This window comes from Cupressus sempervirens, chromosome 9 (assembly GCF_028749045.1).
Source record: "Cupressus sempervirens isolate cs-2001-9-10 chromosome 9, ASM2874904v1, whole genome shotgun sequence".
Classification (NCBI taxonomy): domain Eukaryota; kingdom Viridiplantae; phylum Streptophyta; class Pinopsida; order Cupressales; family Cupressaceae; genus Cupressus; species Cupressus sempervirens.
In genome coordinates this window covers 730,029,943-730,050,024 of record NC_143126.1, presented here as the reverse complement: position 1 = coordinate 730,050,024, position 20,082 = coordinate 730,029,943, and the positions used below count along the sequence as shown (strand labels likewise).

Here is a 20,082-nt window from a genome sequence, read left to right as displayed (position 1 = left end):
ATTTAATTGATGCTTGTACATAGATGAAATATTAAGCCTTCCCCAAAGTTCATCCATTGAACTTCACCTTTTTTTCCATTCTTTTAATTTATAATTAATCTATTTTTATTCATTTTAATCACTACTCCAACTCAAAATTAATTTTAACTTTTATCTAATCTTCCACACTAATTTTTATCAACCCTATTTCAATTTTGTTTTTCATTATTTATCATTTCTCAAACACAAACTCAAGTTTATCTTCTACTTTATAAATATTATAATTTACTTTGAAAAAAACCCCAAAAAAATTTAAACAAAGTCACTCTTATAAAATCTCTTTGACTCTTATTAAAAAACAACAAGAAGCTATTACTTCTTTCTTTCATGACAACTAAAAAAATTGCTTTTAGGAGGACATGTGAAGTTTCTGAATTTTAAATAAATTATACCAGAGTAACGGTAAAGTAAATTATAGTTTCCTTGAAAATCCAAATTTTTTTTTGGAAGAGAGCCCAATCCTATCCGCTCGTTTCATGCCAAGTTACACTAGAAAGAAAACGCACAAATCTTCTCCGAAGGTTGCCATCATTGAGAAAAAGTTTATTTCAAATTGCCGGTAAAAGATCATGAATTTTGCTATGCTTTTGAATTTGTAATGATTTGCTTGAAATCAATCCTGTAGATTACGAAGTTCTTTTTCAAGAAATCCAAATTTCCGCAAGATCTGGTCTTCCAGTAACTTAACTGGTCGAGAGTTCCCGTATTTTTCCAGAAATAAATCTGGATCTGATTCGAGGTTTGCTTCTAAATTTGGTAAGCCATACTTTCTTTATGCTTGTTACGCAGATGAATTATCATTCCACATTGAATGAATGAACGAATGGCTGAACTTGTCACGTTAACAGTTCTCCTAGGTGTCATGTGAGGATTATTTGTGGTGGGTATAATTCATAGGTTGTTTACGAATCTGGGTACATTCTCGGTTATGTCGTTGCTCATTTTGGATATGTGAGAATCGATCCTGTGACCAAATCGTTATGGAACAGTGCACATCATATGCAACTATATTTGCTGTAATTATAATTAGTATGGCACGTAGTACTTGTTTCTGGTCTTTTTGGTATTGGTGGGTGGGTGTATAAGCATTGACCCTTTAACCTCATGCTGGAAAGTTATTGAATGAAATAATCAATTAGGTGCAGAGAAGATTTGCTAAAATTATACAACACTAGGCAATTTATTGTACGGTGTACGTTTTTGGTTTTGGTAGACCGAGGGTGTCTGAGAATTGAACCTGTGACCTTTTTCTTCGTAGATTGTTACATAACAGTGTTTACTTTGTGCTTTGATATTTGCCTTAATGATAACTCGCTGGGCTATTTATTACATTGAGTACATTGTTTCTGCTTGGTCAGTGAGTGTACTAGAATAGATCCGGGGACTCCACGTTGATAAATAATTAGGAAAGTGGCCAAATATCTGTAAGACGGTTTGTTGTAATTATGTTTTGATTAGGCGGTTTATGCTACGGAATAACTTCTGTAAATATAAATCTTTTTAGCTTGGAGAATCTTGTGAGGTTATGGGCGACCTTCAACACAGGATAGCGCAAGCTTAAACTGCATTTCAAAGATTTATAAACACGAGTGGTAGTTGAACGTCTTTAGTCATCGTTGCACAAGAAACTCAACAATAGGCTGTCGTATTACAATCAGGAGATTCGAATCTGGGGGATGTTCTGACAAATGCCCTGTCACGATTAGACCACAGCACGGGCAAAATGTTGTATGTGTGGCCAAACATGTGCAAGGGTACCGGTAGAATTATAAGTCATCCTGTGATTCATGGCAACGGACACTCTTGGCGCTGTTCAGTCATTTTGTATAGATATGTGTAAGAGAATTGAAACTGTAACCTGCTGTGGGCACATTTTGTCAAAATTTGCCAACCACTTGCAAGAACGTTTCATAATGTTCAATAGTGATGGCAATATGCATTTTCTATAACCGAGTCATGTCAATTTGAATTGGTAGAGGTACGCAAATTGAGACTATGACTATCTGTTGGCAGATTTTCATGTAATCTGGAGAAATAACTACAAGGGAATTACTGTAGACAGATGTTATCAGTGAATTCGGGGAAATTGGTAATTTTTGGCATTCTTACATGCAGAAAATTCTTTGGAAGCAGATGGCTTCTAAAAATATAGTTCATTATTTGATTTGACAATGGGTATATTTTCGGCGTAAGTATTGGTCAGTCTGAATTAGTAGCGGTGTGGGAGTTACCTATGGGACTGCCTTTTGGAAAATTGTTATGTGAATTGGTCTTCCATTTTTTGGCAAATGGATTGATGGAGTTAATTAGATGATTTACGGCAGTGGATGCACTTTTGGCTTTGGAGTTCGTTTTGAATTATCAGATTTGTAGGAATCAACCTTGTGATCACCTATTGGTAAGATTGTTAGATGCAGCAATTTATCTGCCAGAAGGTGACTCTTTCAAATATAGTTCATTATTTTAGTTGGCAATTGGTACGTTTTTGGCATCCATGTTGGTTATTTGCAAATGTAGATGTGCGAGAATTACCCATGTGACTAACTTTCGAAGTTAATTAGATAGTTATGGCAGTGGATGCACTTCTGGCTTTGGTGTTCATTTTGAATTATCAGAGTTGTAGGAATCAACCTTGTGACCACTTATTGCCTATTGGTAAGAGCAAATTTAGACAATAATGCTCATTTTTCCTGGTCCAATCAATCCCTGAAGAAAAATCCGTATCAAATCAATGCCCAAAGAAAACTCCTAATTCAATCTTCCCAATCCAATTGATCCCCAATGAAATGCCTGCAATTGGATATTTATTCTCTTTATTTCTGCTTGGCAAATCCTGGATGAGATTATGGGTGCCTTCAATATGGTATTTGATAAGCTTGGATCATATAATTAACGATTTGAAAATATGAAGCTGTATCGAGTGTGTTACAATTGTTGCACCATAATCTCACCAAATGTCTGCTAGGGTGATGGGCCGATTTGGGATGAGGCAGATTTGAACTGGAGTCTTATGATTGACCCTCATTACCATACCACAGAGTATCCCAAATGGATACATAATTTGCCAATTATCTGAAAGGGACAGCTGCAAAACTAAATATAATACTTCAGGTTATCTATTGCATTGAGTACTATCTTTGGCACTAATTTGGTCATTGTGGAACAGTGGTTGTATGAGAACTAAAAAATTGTGGTCTCTTAACAGAAATTTGTTATTTAATGTGACCTCAAATCGCAAGGACATTCATTGGATTAGATTTAATTAGGAGATTTGTTGAATATAGTATTTTCATTGGCGTCAAGGTGAATGTTTTGTTGACTATAGTAGGTCAGAGTACTTGAGAACAATGGAGGACAGAATCTAGCAATGACTGGATGGCTCTCTTGCAGAATGTTGATGTTATCATTATGTACTAGTGTCAGTTGTTCTTGAATGTCTAGTGCATTTGTAGAGTCTTGGAAGTGTTTTGCATTGAGTTACTGAGGATTGTTGTTCAAACACTGTATGTGTACTGAGACACTGTCATAATTATTGCTATCATATTCTGCTCCAAGAGAGTATTTTGGCTTGGAGTTTGGCAGTTAAATTAGGTTACACTTGGAGACATATATTCTCAGGTTTAATAGGTTTTGCTCCAACATACATAAAGTTTGAGATGACAGGTCACAGAATGTTCACAGTTCTAGTTCATTGACTGTGGATATGGTTCTAACTTCTATTAGATGCATCAGAGAAGGGTAACATGCAGTAGCTGGAGGAAGCGTGTGAAGGTTGCTTTCTTATTAATATTGCATCATTTGTAGGATGCAAATATCATTTATTAGGTTTGATAAAGTTATTTTATTATCCTATTATATTAGTGGTATGAATGTTGAGTTGTTAAAACAACTCAATATAATAAATAAGTTTCTCGAGTTTCCTGTTGTAGGAGATTAATCTCCTACATATTTCTGATGTATTTGATTTTAAAATATGAAGCATGATATTGTTTATGTAAAACTCATGCACACTTCTATTTGGCTCTTTCCGAGTTTCTGTCATGGTATTAGAGCAGGTTAGTCTCAGGTAAATGTGTTTGAGAGAAGGTTGTAGTTTTTTTTTGTCATGTCCCCAAATTTTAATGTAATAATTAAATTAAATTAATTGGTCCCAGAATTTAAATAATATAATAAAAGGACCTTAGTTAGTTACTTTAATTAATTAATATGGGGCCCAAGCTAATAATATGCGTATTTGTGGTTTCGATTGATTTAGTAAATCTCGGACCCATTTTTATTTAATTGTTTCCGTAGGTGTGGTTGTCAGCTAGCTTTGTAAACCCTCCGAAAGTTCTTCTAAAGGGTATTTAAGCATGACATGTAGGTAGTAGTTAGTATGCAATTTTGGATTATTTCTTTGTACTATGAATTCTTGTTGGAATTCAATATTGTTCATGATTTCGGAAATGAAAGATCTTCCCTACTTGGCTATTCCGGTTTTGGTGGGATTCAACCCTCACCCTATTTCGTCACTATATTACTTGCTCGGATCTAGCAAATCCGCACACCATCTTGTTTGCAAATATAAGTACTATTCGGGGATTAATTGCATATATTCACGATCTGTCTCTCTCGTGTATTAAGTTGTTTGTGTTCAATATATCATATGCAATTCACTATGTATTGACGTCACCGAATTTCATCACATATCTTTCGTCATTTGCGAACTCCCTCAGGCGTGCGAATCATATATTTCCACCTGCTACACTCACTGTACAACAACTATCTGCCATACGATCACCATTCTAGCACTGAAACCACACGGCTACATCCTCTGCATCCACCATACACCTCCAATCCTCATCGTACAACTCTTCTTTCCCTCACCACACGACCTTCTCTTTCCCCTCACCACATGACCCCTCAACCCATAACCGTACGACCACTTTGTTATAACCGTACATGCCTTCCAACATAACCATACGGTCTTTCTGCTATAATCGTATGGGCCTTTAGGCATAACCGTACAATGTCTTTGCTACAACTATACGATCCTCTCAGACACAATCGTACGACCTCTCAGACTACTTGACAGAGACAGGATTAGGCATATGGAGGAATCATGTCTTCAACTCCACCCTGAGGTTGTGTACCATGAATAATTGAGATCGTGTAGCACTGATAATTGAGGTCGTGTAGCATGGGTAACCGAGGCCGTGTAGCAGGGGCAACTGAGGCTGTGTAACACGAACAACTCCACCTTGAGGCCGTGTACCACAGACAACTCCACCTTGAGGTTGTGTAGCACGGACAACTGAGGCCATGTAGCACAGGTAACTGAGGCCGAGTAGCACGGAGAACTGAGGCCATGTAGCACAAGCAATTGAGGTCGTGTAGCACGGACAACTCCACCTTGAGGCCGTGTAGCATGGACAACTCCACCTTGATGCCGTGTAGCATGGACATCTCCACCCTAAGGACGTGTAGCACGAACAATCGCGTTCAGGCCGAGTTCACCTTTAGACCATTACAGTGGTCTTCACGCCAAGGTCACCTTTGGAACATTACATTTTCAGGGTGGAGGTATCTTTGTTGCTGCTTGTTTGCAAGTCGTGCCATTTCTAACAACTCTTTATGGATGATCTCAAACTCGTTGAATCGGATGATTGCTACATATCTGATTGAAATTGGGATATCCATATCTCTACCGTTATCACAACCATACAAAAAGTTGTATGGCTGAAATTTGTGTTGTATTTACAGGGCTGAGAAAGGGAACCAAATGATGTGCTGGTATCTAGAGGGTGCAATACAAATCGAAGTGTTTCTTGTTGTTTCGGCAAGTCCTCCCTTTTGCATCTGTGGTGTCTAACTTGGTGCAAGGTTTGGAGAGAATTTTTGCATTGAAGTGCTCCTCTCTTAACCAATGTATTGCCATTTTGTTGAGAGATGATCTTGCACACATCATTAGAGAAGTTGAGTTAGCTGGAGTTTAGTTGGAGCAGTTGAATTCATATTGATGCGATGAAAGATCGATAGTTGCGAAGGTGGGGGAACAAACTCACTTACAATTATTTGATGAGGAAAACCAATTTTCTCAATTACTTCCACATGTAATAGCTTCTATGAATTTGTCTTCTAAAGATAAAATATCGGGTTTTTCTAGAGTGTGTTGCTGCCATGGGGGTTTTGAAAGGAGAAGTAAGCGATGAGGTTGATGGTTTAGACAGTCCACAAGGCCAAGCAAAAGGTACCAAAACAATTCCATTTGTCATAGATCTCTAGTGATATGTGGAGTTGTAGCAGTTAGATATGTGTGTTTAAGTCTTTGATTCTGGAATTAGGATTTAGTTGTGAGATTTTTGCATCTCCTACCACTTATTCATTTACCATCATAAAAAAAAGGGTTCTAATGCTATATCATCTTCTTAGATATGTCCGTTTAAGTTGTCAATTCTGAAATTAGGATTTAGTTGTGAGATTTTTGCATCTCCTACCACTTATTCATTTGCCATCATAAAAAAATAGTTTCTGATGCTATGTCATCCTTTTCTACAAGCAAGTTGGTTAATTTGATCAACGCACAAAAGTTCGTTTGAGTAAGAAGGTTTTTCAACCATAAAGCTATGTTTTGAGCAAGCTGAATATTTTCTTGCCATTTTTTATTATCTCTTATTTAAATAACTCTTGCGTAGATTTGTAGATTAAATGTCAAATGATAAGTTATAGACTTAAGTTTAGTAGATTCATTTATTGTTTAGTAAATATTTTTATCTCAAAATGTATTATTGGTTCATAAGGAGATATTTTGTCCGTATGGTCTAGAATTACAAGTCGTATTGCTTTTAATAGAATAGGGCATTCTTTCATGAGTTGTAAATTGTCATGTCGTGTCAAAATGCAAAATTGTAAAAAAAATTGATCTCATTTGTAATTGGAGTGCATGATTAGTGGCACTTGACACTCGTTATAAGAAGTTTACATCAAGGGGGTTATGGTGAATGCGTTGAAGGAGTTCATTTATGATTTTCTAAAGTCATATATGGATGATTAGATGATTTATGGATTTTTTAAGAACCACCTTCAATCTCTTCAAACTATGTTGAAGCATGCAAATATCTCTCAATATCAAGAAATCTTTGTGATACCATTTGGTACACTCCTAGAAATTTGCTAAGTAGCAAACTAACTAGAGGATGGATACACAACAGGATGGAGGACATTCAACAACCTCTCGTTAATCACTAGTGGTGGAGATGTGAAATTGCATTAGTCACAAAACTATTTGTGCCAAGACGACTAAAGCCAATAGATTTTTAGGTAGTAGCGATAATTGTCGCATATCATTTGTGATCAGAGTGGAAATGATCTATAATGGTGGCTACATACCTTAGTTGCCGATTTGTGATACGAATCCGATTCGGGCACGTGAATCGGATCCGTGGATTCGAGATTTTTTTTTCCCCAATTATGATTCGTGGAGGATTCGTGCATGTGTATGTATATATATATATATATAGGCATTATATACACTAAAAAATAAGAGAAACATACATAATTCTAAAACTAAATCATTTCATAGTATGAATCTATGATTCTATGATGCATCTATGAATCTAGTATACTTGATCAATGACATTGATAATTAATCTATTTTCATGATTATAAAGAAAATCAACACATTCACATTGAATTACTAAAAGTGAAAGTTTGTAACATTCAAAATATAGATCATTAAACTTAAAGTTTGTAACATGATTTACTCATAAAAGAGTCAAGAGTCAAGACTAAAGTTTTTGATTTAATCATCAAATGGATTTTCAAGAAAATCCGCATCAGAGGGGTACTGATGAGCTGCAAGTGCTGCATCTATATCAGTAGAGGAACCCAAATCACTAGTAGTAGAGGGGATTGTTAACTCATAATCCTCCTCCTCATCATCCACATCAATCAAAGTGGATCTAGCAAGATCCCGGATGATCATATCTAAATCAGGAGTCTCGGGTGCTACATCCCAAAGCTTTTCGGGCCCCTTCTTGTACTTAGGATCCTTCTGTGACAACAAGCGCAAATTGTTGTGAATGAACACAAGGTCTTCTGATTTTTTTGGAGCCAACTAGTTGCGTTTGACTGAGTGGATAAAGTAGTAAGTACTCCAATTCTGCTCAGCTGCAGAAGAGCTGGCAACTAAAGAGAAATTAAAAATTATCAATACAACAATCAAGATAAATAAATTAAATAATAAATTCAAGGAATTGAGAGTGTTAACCTTAAGCTTAATTTTATAAACTTACTTGGGATAGGACTTTTATGGCAAGAGGTTGGACGTACATGAAGGCTTGCCCATGAAGGTACCACCATTTGATGGCACCCATCCTGCTTCGGTCTGCTATGGAAATAGGGTGGAAATCCTCACTTGAGTTGAAGGCAGCAAATTCACTCCTCACAATTGCCCCAATCTTTGGATCTTGGAATATCTTAGCTAGTGCCGTCTTATACCCATTTGCAACCTCTGCATCTCTAAATGGTGGCACTCTACCTGGAAGGCAAAGTACATCTGCACTATAGTACTTGGGGATAACAAAAGACAATATCAATAGCGCAAACATTGGATAAAATAAGCACAAGCATTTGATAAGAACTACAGTACCTCGGGGATAGAGCATATGCAAGGAGGTGCAAAGGTGTGGTCATCTTGTTCCATCGATGATGAACAATTTTTTCCACCTTCTTGTAAAGGGTGCCCTTAGGATCATTCTCCCTCCTCTGTATGACCTAGTATATGAAATATGAATAATAGTTATAATTAGTGAATATGTCAATTTAAACTTTAGAATCTATATATCTCTCAAATAAAAAATTGTTGTAAAAGAGCTTAAAACTTACCATTTTAATTTTTTCCAGCATACTATCCATGGAATCATAAATATCCCCAAGGCATGGCTCATCACTGTCTGCGAAGTGAAGCATTGCCATTATTGGATTGGTGATTTCCAACACATAACTCACAAGACCCCACCAATCCTCATCTATTATCATTCTTCTCACATTTAAGGCCCTTGCTATATTGGAATTCTTCCAAACGCCCCATTGGGGGCTAATGACCATATGTTTCAATGCTTCTTTTACCTTCACAATTCGTCTCAAGACAATTGTGTGAGAGGCAAAGCGGGTTTCAGCAACCTAAGAACATGTTAAACTCAAGTTAGTAATACATTTAAAAATTAAAACATGTTAATGTAAACAACAACAAAAATTATGGAATCCACTAATATTCAATTATATATTAAATATACAAATTTACCTTCAATAATTCCAAGTCCGAGAAACTCCTAAAAATTGCTTGTGACATGTGGTGATTTGTCACAAACATTTGAATCTCTTCAGCTTCCTCATATATCCTTTTCACCCAATCTATTTCGGTGCCAATTGCTTTCATCACTAAATTGAGAGAGTGGACGGTGTGTGGTGTCCAAAAGATATGATCATATCTAGACTCTACAATTATCCCTGCAGCCATGCAAACTTTTGCATTGTTCGTGACCACTTGGACAACATTATCAGGACCCATTGACTCTATGGCATCAATGAGAATGCATGAAATAAATTTTGCATCTTTCACTTGCCCTTCACAATCAACCGCCTTCAAGAACATTGCCCCCTTAGGGCATACAACAATAACATTGATCAATGGACGGTTTCTACAATCTTTCCACCCATGCGAAATGATAGACACACCCGATTGAATCCAAAAATCTCTTATTGGTTGAAGTTGAGCCTCTACATATTTCCTCTCATCATGTAATATGGTAGTGCACAACTTCTCATAACTAGGTGGTTTGTAACCATGGGGTGCATCATTTATTGCTTCCACCATCTCCCTAAAATAAGGTGATCTCACAAAATTAAATGAAACACCATTTGCAATTAAACAACATCCAATTTTGCGATCAACAATGTCTCTCTTTTCATTTTGGAATGCCCTATCTAGTGGGCCTCTTTTTTGGGTGAGTGGAGATGGGTCTTCATCTTCATCATTTGTAGTTGGCATAGGCAAAAAAGGATGTGTTCTTGTGTTTGTTTGATCGGATGATGGTGTTGGTGTATTTGTTCTTTTGGAAGCACCACGTTTCGCTTTTGCAACTGCTCTATCAGCATCATCTTGCTCTTTTGCTAACACTGCTATTTGTGCAGCTGGTAATCCTTTCTTATTACTGCCCTGACACATGTTAATTCCTTCACCCGCAGGGCCCAAAAAATGTAGTTTCACTCGAGAATAGGAGCTTCTATGTTGTATGTTGCAATACTTACATTTCCATATGTATGCCCCACCCCAGGACATTGTGCGACTCTTGTTGTGTGTCTCCATAAAGGAGACCCCTTATCAATTTTGAAGCTTGGTGATGCAGCTCCACCCCCATCCACTGAGCCTTGACTACTCATTGTTCTATTCTTGCAATCTAGAAAAAAAAATGAAAGAAAACCATGCTTCACACTTACACAAAAACTTGAAAATTTGGAAAACTAAAAATAAATCAATAATCTATGAAAGAACTCAAGAATATGGTTAAAATGCATACCTTAAACACTTCTTGCAAGGTATTTGGAGCTCCACAACCGATCTCCTTTGAATCCAAGCACTTTACTTCAAACTAGCAAGTATAAGAGTAAATGAACTTGCGTTAGGGTCGTTTTTAGGGTTTAGGGCCTTTAGGAAAAAAACAAAATAAAAAAACAAACTTGGGCCCACTTTTTTTCATTTTTTATTGGGCCTTGCCGTGGATTCGCGCAGATCCGTGTGTGGATCCATGAGGATCCGGGCAAGATCCATAATCTTGCTTGTGGATCCGTTAGGATTTGCGGCTTGTAGGCAGGATTACAGATCCATAGGCAGGATTACGGATCCTGCCTGGATCCTCATGGATCCACGTGCGGATCCGGACCCGAATCCGGATCTGGGGGTATATGCATGGATCCGGTAACTTAGCTACATACGCAACGACGAGGGCTTAATGCTCAAGCTTTTATGTTGTGGTTGGATGTGTACATCTCCAATCACATTTCTTGGTTGTTTGTGAATGGATGTGTTTGTCCTCATCACAAGATGTAAGTGATTGGAAGTGTTTGTTCCTAGTCAAAGAGCTGGTGATTATGTTTGGATTTGTTTGTCCCCAATCATGATTATTGTGAGCAGATGTGTGTGCTCTTGTTCATGACCTTGACATTGGATGTAAGTGTTTGTGCCCATCCAAACTTGATGTAAGACCCTGGATAGATGTGTTAGTCCCTATCCTTCGTTCCATGGATAAATGTGTTTGAACTTTGTCCCTATCCTTGGATGGAAGTTCAATAATCATAGTGAGGCTAGTTCTACTATTTCTTGTTGCAAGAAGATGTGTATGTCCCCACTCATGCCTCTCATATGTCATTATGAACCACAAAATGTGGTCATTAAATATAATTGGTCTGCTTATTCCCATTTGGAGAATGATGCAACATGGGGGTGTTATGAAATTGCATCATTTGTAGGATGGATATACTATTTTTTTGGTTAAAGTTTGTTTAATAGCCTGCTATATTAGTGGTATGAATGTTGCGTTGTTAAAAAAATTCAATACAATAAGGAAAGTTGTATCAAAATTTCCTATAATGTAGGAGATTAAACTCCTAAATAAGTGTCATGTATTTGATTTAAAAATATGAAGGACAATATTATTTGTGTAAAATCTCTTGTAGAATTCTATTTGGCTCTTTTCAAATTTCTATTAATTTGAGACCAATTGAGCTTGTGTTGGGAAACACACAATGTGTTCTTTTTGAATGATGTGTTGGTGTTAGGACCAAGCCGACTACATGCTTTTCATCGTTTGATTTAAGAAATATATACTTGGCCGTCTTGCGGACAGTTAAATGTGATTGTAGGCCAACATGAAGATGTAAATACTATTGGAATTCCAATTGTGAGTTGAATTCTATGTAAAAAAGGTGATGAACATATGTTTTGATGTATGTGACCTAAGATGCATATATTGTACACATTGTGAGAGTGTTTTGAAGTAGATTGGATCTGTATTTCCCATATCTTGTTTGTATTTGAGGCTGGTGCTTCATTATCTAAGTTGGTGCTCAATTTTTCGGATTATGGGATTAGTGTCAACTATAGGTTGGCGCCTACAAAACCATTATAAGATCATTATTTTGTGAGTTTGGATTTAGGTAGTAGATCAAAGCAATTTTTCTCCCCATGGTTTTTGCCTTTAAGTTTCCACTCAAGTACGATGTTCTTGTGTTGATGTGTGGATATGCTTATCTCTTAATAGCTGTTTTAATGAAAATGTGAGATGTGAATGGTACACCAATACTGCTTGAAGTTTTTGAAGATGAAATTTGTGTATACAATTTTCACATTTCTAGAAAAATTCGTATATTATTACTGCTCTAAGGTTAGCCTGTGACTTTTCTAGAAAAAATCCTATGTCTTAAAAGGGGACACTACAGTCCACCATTCCCATGGATTTCTTGCCCTCAAGCAATTTGCATCTGCATGCCAAACCCTTTGCTAATTACACCTGTATGCCTAACTGAATACCAAGATCCCATATCAATTTTAGAGATATGGATCCACCAGTCTCCCGCACCACTCTGAGATAGCTATTACCAATCTGCAGCCTGGAATGCATTCCCTCTATCATGCAAATCCTGGGAAGTCATCACACTCTTACACAAAAGAAAAATCTCTAACTGCTGCTAATGTCAAATGTCATCTAAATCAAAATAAACTCCCATGGATATAGAACATGATCATCCTAAGTGCGTAACTAGTCAAGACAATCCACCATATGTTACTGTTATATATTAGAACATCTACGCAACTGAGATGCCAAATGAAGCAACAAGTACCTCCAGGGGCAAAGGATGATGGGAGCTCATTAATATGCCTACCGTCAATGAGGAAAGGTTGATTCAAAACTCTCCATCCTTTCCGGTTAGCTGTTGTCCTGAAAAGACAACCTGAAATTTCTGTGGTCAGCAGAACAGAACAGCTATCTAATACCAATGTGTAGACCACAATCCAGTGAATTGGGGTTGAAATGCTTCTCTTTATGCATCCTTCATCCTCTGAAAAAAAATCAGTTCCATACTCTGATCATGCATAATGAGGGAATAGTGTATAATGGTCTCTCCAAGAGGGTCCACATGCTCGAACACTCTCGAATTAACAATGCCACCACCCAGATACACCCTTTCATAAGCTGGTCCAAAAAAAGTAAGCTTTTCCACATGAGCCTCTAGAGGAGATACCCACAAACTCTCCATGAATGAGCGATGGCTCAACGAAAACTGAATCCCTTATTTCTCCCTTTACATGTGTATGTATAAAAATAGTGGCTGGTCCACTAGGTGTGGGCTCAACTATCTCTTTTGTACATAGATAAACCAGATGTGTGCTTGATTAGCTCTCCCTCAAAGGTGACTCGTGACCTTTGTGATGTAGGCTATGTGTATACTCAGTAATTTCAAAATCATACTGATCCTCAAGCCTGTACAAATTTGAAAGCTCCTCATGCTTGACCCTCATAAGGGGTTTTCCCCTCAAAATATGAGTACCGCTCTCATCCTCAAGTGTTGTGGCAGCCATAGAAGATTGAGCTTCTGCCGTGGATGACGATGGTTGAGCTAAGCTCAATTCTTCCCAAAGCTCGTAAATCCAAATTTCTGATTCTTGAAGGGCCATCTGAGTGCTCTTTAAATAATCGTAGGCGACCTTAAGCCACCTTTCCCCCTTCTAGTGCATCATAATGGATCTCACCAAACATGAAAAGGTGATCTTTATTGGAAAGTAGTTGCAGGTAATTGGTTTTCATTTCCATTAACACTTCTCTAATTGCCTATAAATGATTAAATCTAAAGGGGAAAGTTCTCCCCCAAGGTCTATGCAATGTCCCCACTTCGAAAGAAGACTTAATAAATAAATGATAATATTAAATATAAAATTTTAATTAATAAATAGATAAATAATAATATATTTGATGACAATATAAATAAACAATATTAAAATAATAATCAATCATAATAAAAAATTAAAATAAATAAACAAATAATAACATAACAAAATATAATCTATTCTATTATATATTATTTAATAATAATATAATATAGGCTAGAGCCTCCAACACAATGGTAACTTGTGAGCCTCTTTCAAAGGTCTTGGGTTGGAGTCTATTTGAGCTTAACACATAATAATAATAATAACAATAATAATAATTAATTTTAACAAATAATAATAACCAATCTAGGTTTTAGCCCATTTCCTATCAAAATAATAATAATACAATATATCATTAATATAATAATATAATATATAATTGATATCATAGGGCATTACAATGGTATTAGAGCATAGTTGTGTCATCTTGCGAACAATTGTAAGGTCCTAAAATCCTAAATACTTGCCATGTCATCAAAATAACACCACTATTCCAAGTCAAAGAAACATAGACATAGTCTTCATACAACGACTAGTCGAAAGTACAACTTCCATATAGTAAACTTTCACGTATACAAATTTATCGAAATATTTTCCAATTTAATTTGTCGCTTCTTATTTATAAGATTCTACAATATGGAATTTCCCACACAATCATGATACAGTGATCAACATAAAAAAAAGTTAATAATGATGTTGATTGTTTGTCTTAATATTAATACATCAGTGAATAATATGGAAACTACAATATATCACATGTTTGTTCAATATCCATTCAATTCAGACTACATCAATCTAGTCATTAAGCCGCCACACTGAAACTGCAACCATGTTTCCTAAGCCTCCAGACTTAATGTCCACTAGCAAATCCTAAAATGAGAGTGTAGCCTAGGTGGTTTTTCCTCCCAACCATGAAGTAGTTAGCTCCCCCGGAGCTTATCATGAAACAAAAAGCACACTGTCCCTTGCTCGAAAAAGCCTAGCAACTTGGCATTGATGGATTAGATGGAAAGGGTGCAACTACGAATATAACTACGTAACATTCTATTTTAAGTAGAAATCAAAGATATAGGGTGATAGAGAGAAAATAAAATAGCTAACTAAGCATATTATTGAAATATATGTGAAAACAAAGCTTTGGCCAAGGTAGCTCTTAAACAAAAGCAAACTAGTTACTACTAGTAGGTAATCTATTACCCTTCTCTATCTTCCACATTACACACCAATTCCTTTTCCTAAACACCTTTTTAGTGTTTCTTGTTTATTTTCAATGAATTTATAGTGTTACCCTGGTGCGGGGGGAAGTCGGGACGAGTTTTAGGTGTGGGAAAAAAAAAGCCTCAATTTGGGGACGACGGGGGTGTGGAGGGGGGGTTGGGGGGGGAGGAGGGGGAGTGGGGGGACGGGGTTGCATAGTATATATATAATATATATGACTGAAAATGCTAATTATGAAATGATACTTCAATATATTATATAACATTAACATACCAAATATAGTTGAATACAATGAATAGAGAAAATTGAAATGCAATTCACAAATCATAAGTTCAAACTTGAAACTTGAAACTTCATAACCATTACTAATGACCATTTAACAAATTAACTTAGTTCAAGATGCAAGATTCAAAATTCATTGTTCAAATATGATTCTATGAATATCATATATCATAAAGATGCTCATGATCACAATGAGCCGAATAGCATGAAACAGTAAAATAATAATAATGTATCATAGCCATATCAAAGTGAGTACAATCAACAAAATGACAAAATGTGAATAATGAGAATGGAATCATCTCAAGTTTTCTCTAATCATCCCCTATGCCGAAGTCTTCATCACTGGAACTACTAGACTCCTCGTGGGTAAGATCCTGATCCTCTAAAGGAACACCAACTAGCCCTACATTGGCTTCTGTATCGGCATCCTCATCAATCTGAGTTGGATCCTTTGGCTCCACATCCCATCGTGCTGCAGGGCTCTCCTTGTACTTGTGTGTCTTGCGATCTTTGAGCCGCAAGTAACCATGTATAGCAACCAACTTCTCCGCTCTCTTAGAGGTAAGTCTATTCCTCTTAACAGAGTGAATGAAGCTATAGGTGGACAAATTCCTCTTTGCAGCTGAGGAGCTAGACACTTGAGATAACAAAGTTGAAAGTTACAACATACAAGTTACAAAAAAATGTTCATACAATTTGTAACAAATGATAAATGGTAAATCAATGATTAATAATTATTGAATCAATGAATTATAAATTAAAATCAGCAAAGTAAAACTCTTCAAGTTAAGATTATAAAGGGCTGAAATTAGTTATTAGTATTACAAACTTGAGAAAGCAGTCGGATGGCTAGTGAGGTGATCTTTAACTTCTGTGACCCATGATATTTCCACCACAAAATGGGATTCTTTTGTGCCATGGTTTTGAGATCCACCTGTTTACCGTACAGGTAAAGGAAATGAACGCATATAGACAATGAACATGAACAACAGAATTATATTCGCAATAGTAGATGAATGATGATTTACAATGATCCCAGAGGGGATATAAATACTACCGCCGAACCTTCCCGAAGGAGTCCGTCGGCCACAAATATCCTATCCGCTACAAACTATTTACCGACGACGTCGGCTACAGAATACAAAATACCGCCGGACCGTCGGCGACAGAATACAGAAACACCGCTGGACCGTCGGCTACAGGATATAGAAACACCGCCGGACCGTCGGCTACAGAATACAGAAACACCGCCGGACCGTCCAGTCGACTAACACCATCCCCCCCAAAAAGAAAAGTTGTCTCCTGACGACTGACAAAATATCTGAGACAAATTAACAAACAAAATACATTAACAGAGTGACTACAACAAGAGAAATTTGCTTCTGTCACATCACTTCCACATTCATCCCATTACATCTGTAGCCTCTGCTAACACAATACTCTGACCTTGATAGCCACCTGTGCTGCTCTCTCTGTTGTCAATTCCTTGGTACCCTGAGCCAAGTGTCGCTGCACTACCTCCAATTGGATGATCAGCTCCTCCCGAGCTCTCTACGCATCCACCAAGACAGTCTCATAGCCAACACCTGCTCCCACTGCCTTTGGTACACAAACAATCCATGCCTGCAGCAACTTCAACTCTTTTGAAGTAGTCAGACTCCCACGACTGATATCCACAACGACTGGGGGTCCAGGGGGCAACGCCCCTTGCCGCCAAGTCCAAATTAGCACTTCGAAACCCACACAAAAATGCACGGAACACACCATTTCTGTTATTATCTGCCGATTCTACACTCTTTCTGGCAACCATGGATGCATCCCCTTTCCTTTGGCATCATCTGTCATTCATTCTGAACATTTTGATTTTGTCGTCGTTTTTTTTTTTTAACAAAACTTGTCTTTCTCCGCCGGTAACAAGGGAAGGTCCGCGGGCAGTCTTCGCCGGTAAAAAGGAAGGCCGCGGGTTTAAAAAAACTCCTCCGCACAAAAGGATTGCACAGGATTTTGAGACGGATCGGTTGGGATGAGGAGGCACTGAAAACATCTGAACAAAGCATCAGAGGCATCGGAACGCAAGCCTCAGACTCCATTCCCTCCTCCAGCCAGACTTCTGCGGGGAAACAGAGACATAAAGAAGAGTGCTTGTTTTGCCAGAAGGAGAAGAATTTCTGTGTGCAGAGGGATTTGTGGTGGATTGTAGAGGAAGCAGTAAAACAACAACAAAAAAAAAAAAAGAAAAAAAAAACGACGACAGAATCAAGTTGTTCAGAATGAGTGTCAGATGATGCCAAAGGGAAGGGGACGCATCCGTGGTTGCCAGAAAGAGTGCAGAATCGGCAGATAATGACAGAAATGGTGTGTTCTGTGCATTTCTGTATGGGTTGCGAAGTGTTAATTTGGTCTTGGCGGCGAGAGGCGCTGCCCCTCGACCCCGCCTTGTACACCCAGGACCCCTAGTTGTTGCGGATATCAGTCGTGGGAGTCTGACTAGTTCAAAAGAGTTGAAGTTGCTGTAGGCATGGACTGTTTGTGTACCGAGGCACTGGGAGTAGGTGTTGGTTGGGAGGCTGTCTTGGTGGATGCGTAGAGAGCTCGGGAGGAGCTAATCATCCAGTTGGAGGCAGTGCAGCGACACTTGGCTCAGGGTACTATGGAATTGAAAACAGAGAAAGCAGCACAGGTGGCTATCAAGGTCAGCTTCATCAAGGAGGCAGTGTTGTGTTAGCAGAGGCTATAGGCACGGGACGAAGGTGACAGTGATGTGTCGGAAGCAAATTTCTCTTGTTGTAGTCACTCTGTTAATGTATTTTTTGTTAATTTGTCTCAAATATTTTGTCAGTCGTCAGGAAACGACTTTTCTTTTTGGGGGGGATGGTGTTAGCTGACTGGATGGTTCCGGCAGTATTTTGTATTCTGTAGTCGACGGACCGGCGGTGTTTCTGTATTCTGTAGCCAACGGTCCGGCGGTGTTTCTGTATTCTATAGCCGACGGTCCGGCGGTGTTTCTGTATTCTGTAGCCAACATCGTCAGTAGATAGTTTGTAGCGGATAGAATATTTGTGGCCGACGGACTCCTTCGGGAAGGTTCGGCGGTAGTATTTATAGCCCGTCTGGGATCTTTGTAAATCATCATTCATCTACTATTGCGAATAATAATATAAGTTCTGATGTTCATATTCTATTGTCTGTATGCGTTGATTTCTTTACCTGTACGGTAAACACCACCTTTGCAATATCCGAGTATCCTACAAGTTACAAGTTTTAAAGTTTACAACATAATATTAAAATTATAAATAACTTAAATAAAGTTATAACTTATAAGTAAAGTAGCAATTAATTATTAAAAGAACTTATAATTATAAAGAGTTTAGAGCACTGAATCAAGATTTAAGGATTACCTGAAAGACAAGCAAATTTGAACCACTCGGTGCGAATCTCACTAGTAGTCTCAATATCATACATTTTGGCAATGCATCGAAAGAACCCATTCTTCAACTCATCATCTTGAAGTGGTGTGACTCTACTAGGCCTAGGTATGTACCACTTTGGGTTCGATGCATAGGAAGCCATGTGCAAAGGAGTGTTCAACTTCTCCCACTTGTGGTGAATGATAGGCTCAATGTGCTCCATATAAAATGCTAGAGTGGGGTCTCTCTCACGCACAACAGCCCTCATCTGCCCAAGCACGGAATCAATGCACTCATAAACCTCTTCAAGGCTAGGTGAATCTGCATCTCCATATTTGATCACCTGAAACACTGGAGTAATGATGGAGACTGCGTATTTTGCGTCACTCCAAAACTGATCACTCTTCACTGTCTCCTTTACCCTCTTCCCCTGCTTTGTTCTGGACTCAGGCCATCGATTCCATTCTTGTGTCATAACCATGAGTTGCAATGGCTCTTGCAACTCAATCATTCTCTCCAAGAGAATATAATATGAGGCGTACCTGGTCTCAACTGGTTTCAGGAATTGCTTCTTTGTGAAGCTCCTGAAAAGTGCATGTGATGTATGGTGATTGCAGATAAACATCTGCACCTCTCTCCCATCATTAACCACCTTTCTAATCCACTCTATTTTTCCGATGTCTTTGAGTGCATTGTTCATGGCATGCACACAACATGGAGTTCACCAAATATGCCTATAGGCTGCCTCAACAAGCCTCCTTGCAGCTTTGCACACACGTGCTGCATTTATCACAACTTGGACCACATTTTGTGGCCCAACCTCCTAAATAGCTTCCCTAAGCACATGAAACTGAAAATCAACATCTTTACGATGCCCTGAACAATCAATTGCCTTCAAAAAGTATGGGCCCTCGGTGCATGTAACCATAATGTTGATGAGTGGATGATGACTAATGTCCATCCACCCATCCATGATAATGCTGCAGCTTGACTCCATCCAACATGCTTTCATTTGCTCCATCAAGATCCCAACCTTGCCATGTGCTCTATCCAACACTGTGATCCTCAGCTTGTGGTCAGCTGGTGGCACATATGATGGCTCTCCCTCGTTCACTACTATGGACATCATCCTCACAAAATAGGGAGATCGAACCACATGTGTAGAGATGT

At 38.0% G+C, this 20,082-nt stretch overlaps 1 protein-coding gene across 4 annotated transcripts in view; it reads left to right on the top strand.

Annotated features, from left to right (window-relative positions):
* Positions 1 to 439: 439 nt before the first annotated feature.
* The window catches only part of LOC149540786 (magnesium transporter, putative (DUF803)), a 122,037-nt gene continuing 102,394 nt past the window's right edge, over positions 440 to 20,082 (top strand). Inside the window, exons 1-2 of one of the 4 annotated variants that reach the window (XM_089801865.1) lie at positions 440 to 560; positions 665 to 795. The gene's annotated coding sequence lies outside the window, so the exon portion shown is untranslated. Of the gene's footprint in view, positions 796 to 1,991; positions 2,438 to 20,082 lie in introns of those variants that run through there. The other 3 variants (XM_089801867.1, XM_089801866.1, XM_089801868.1) reach the window with 3 other exon arrangements.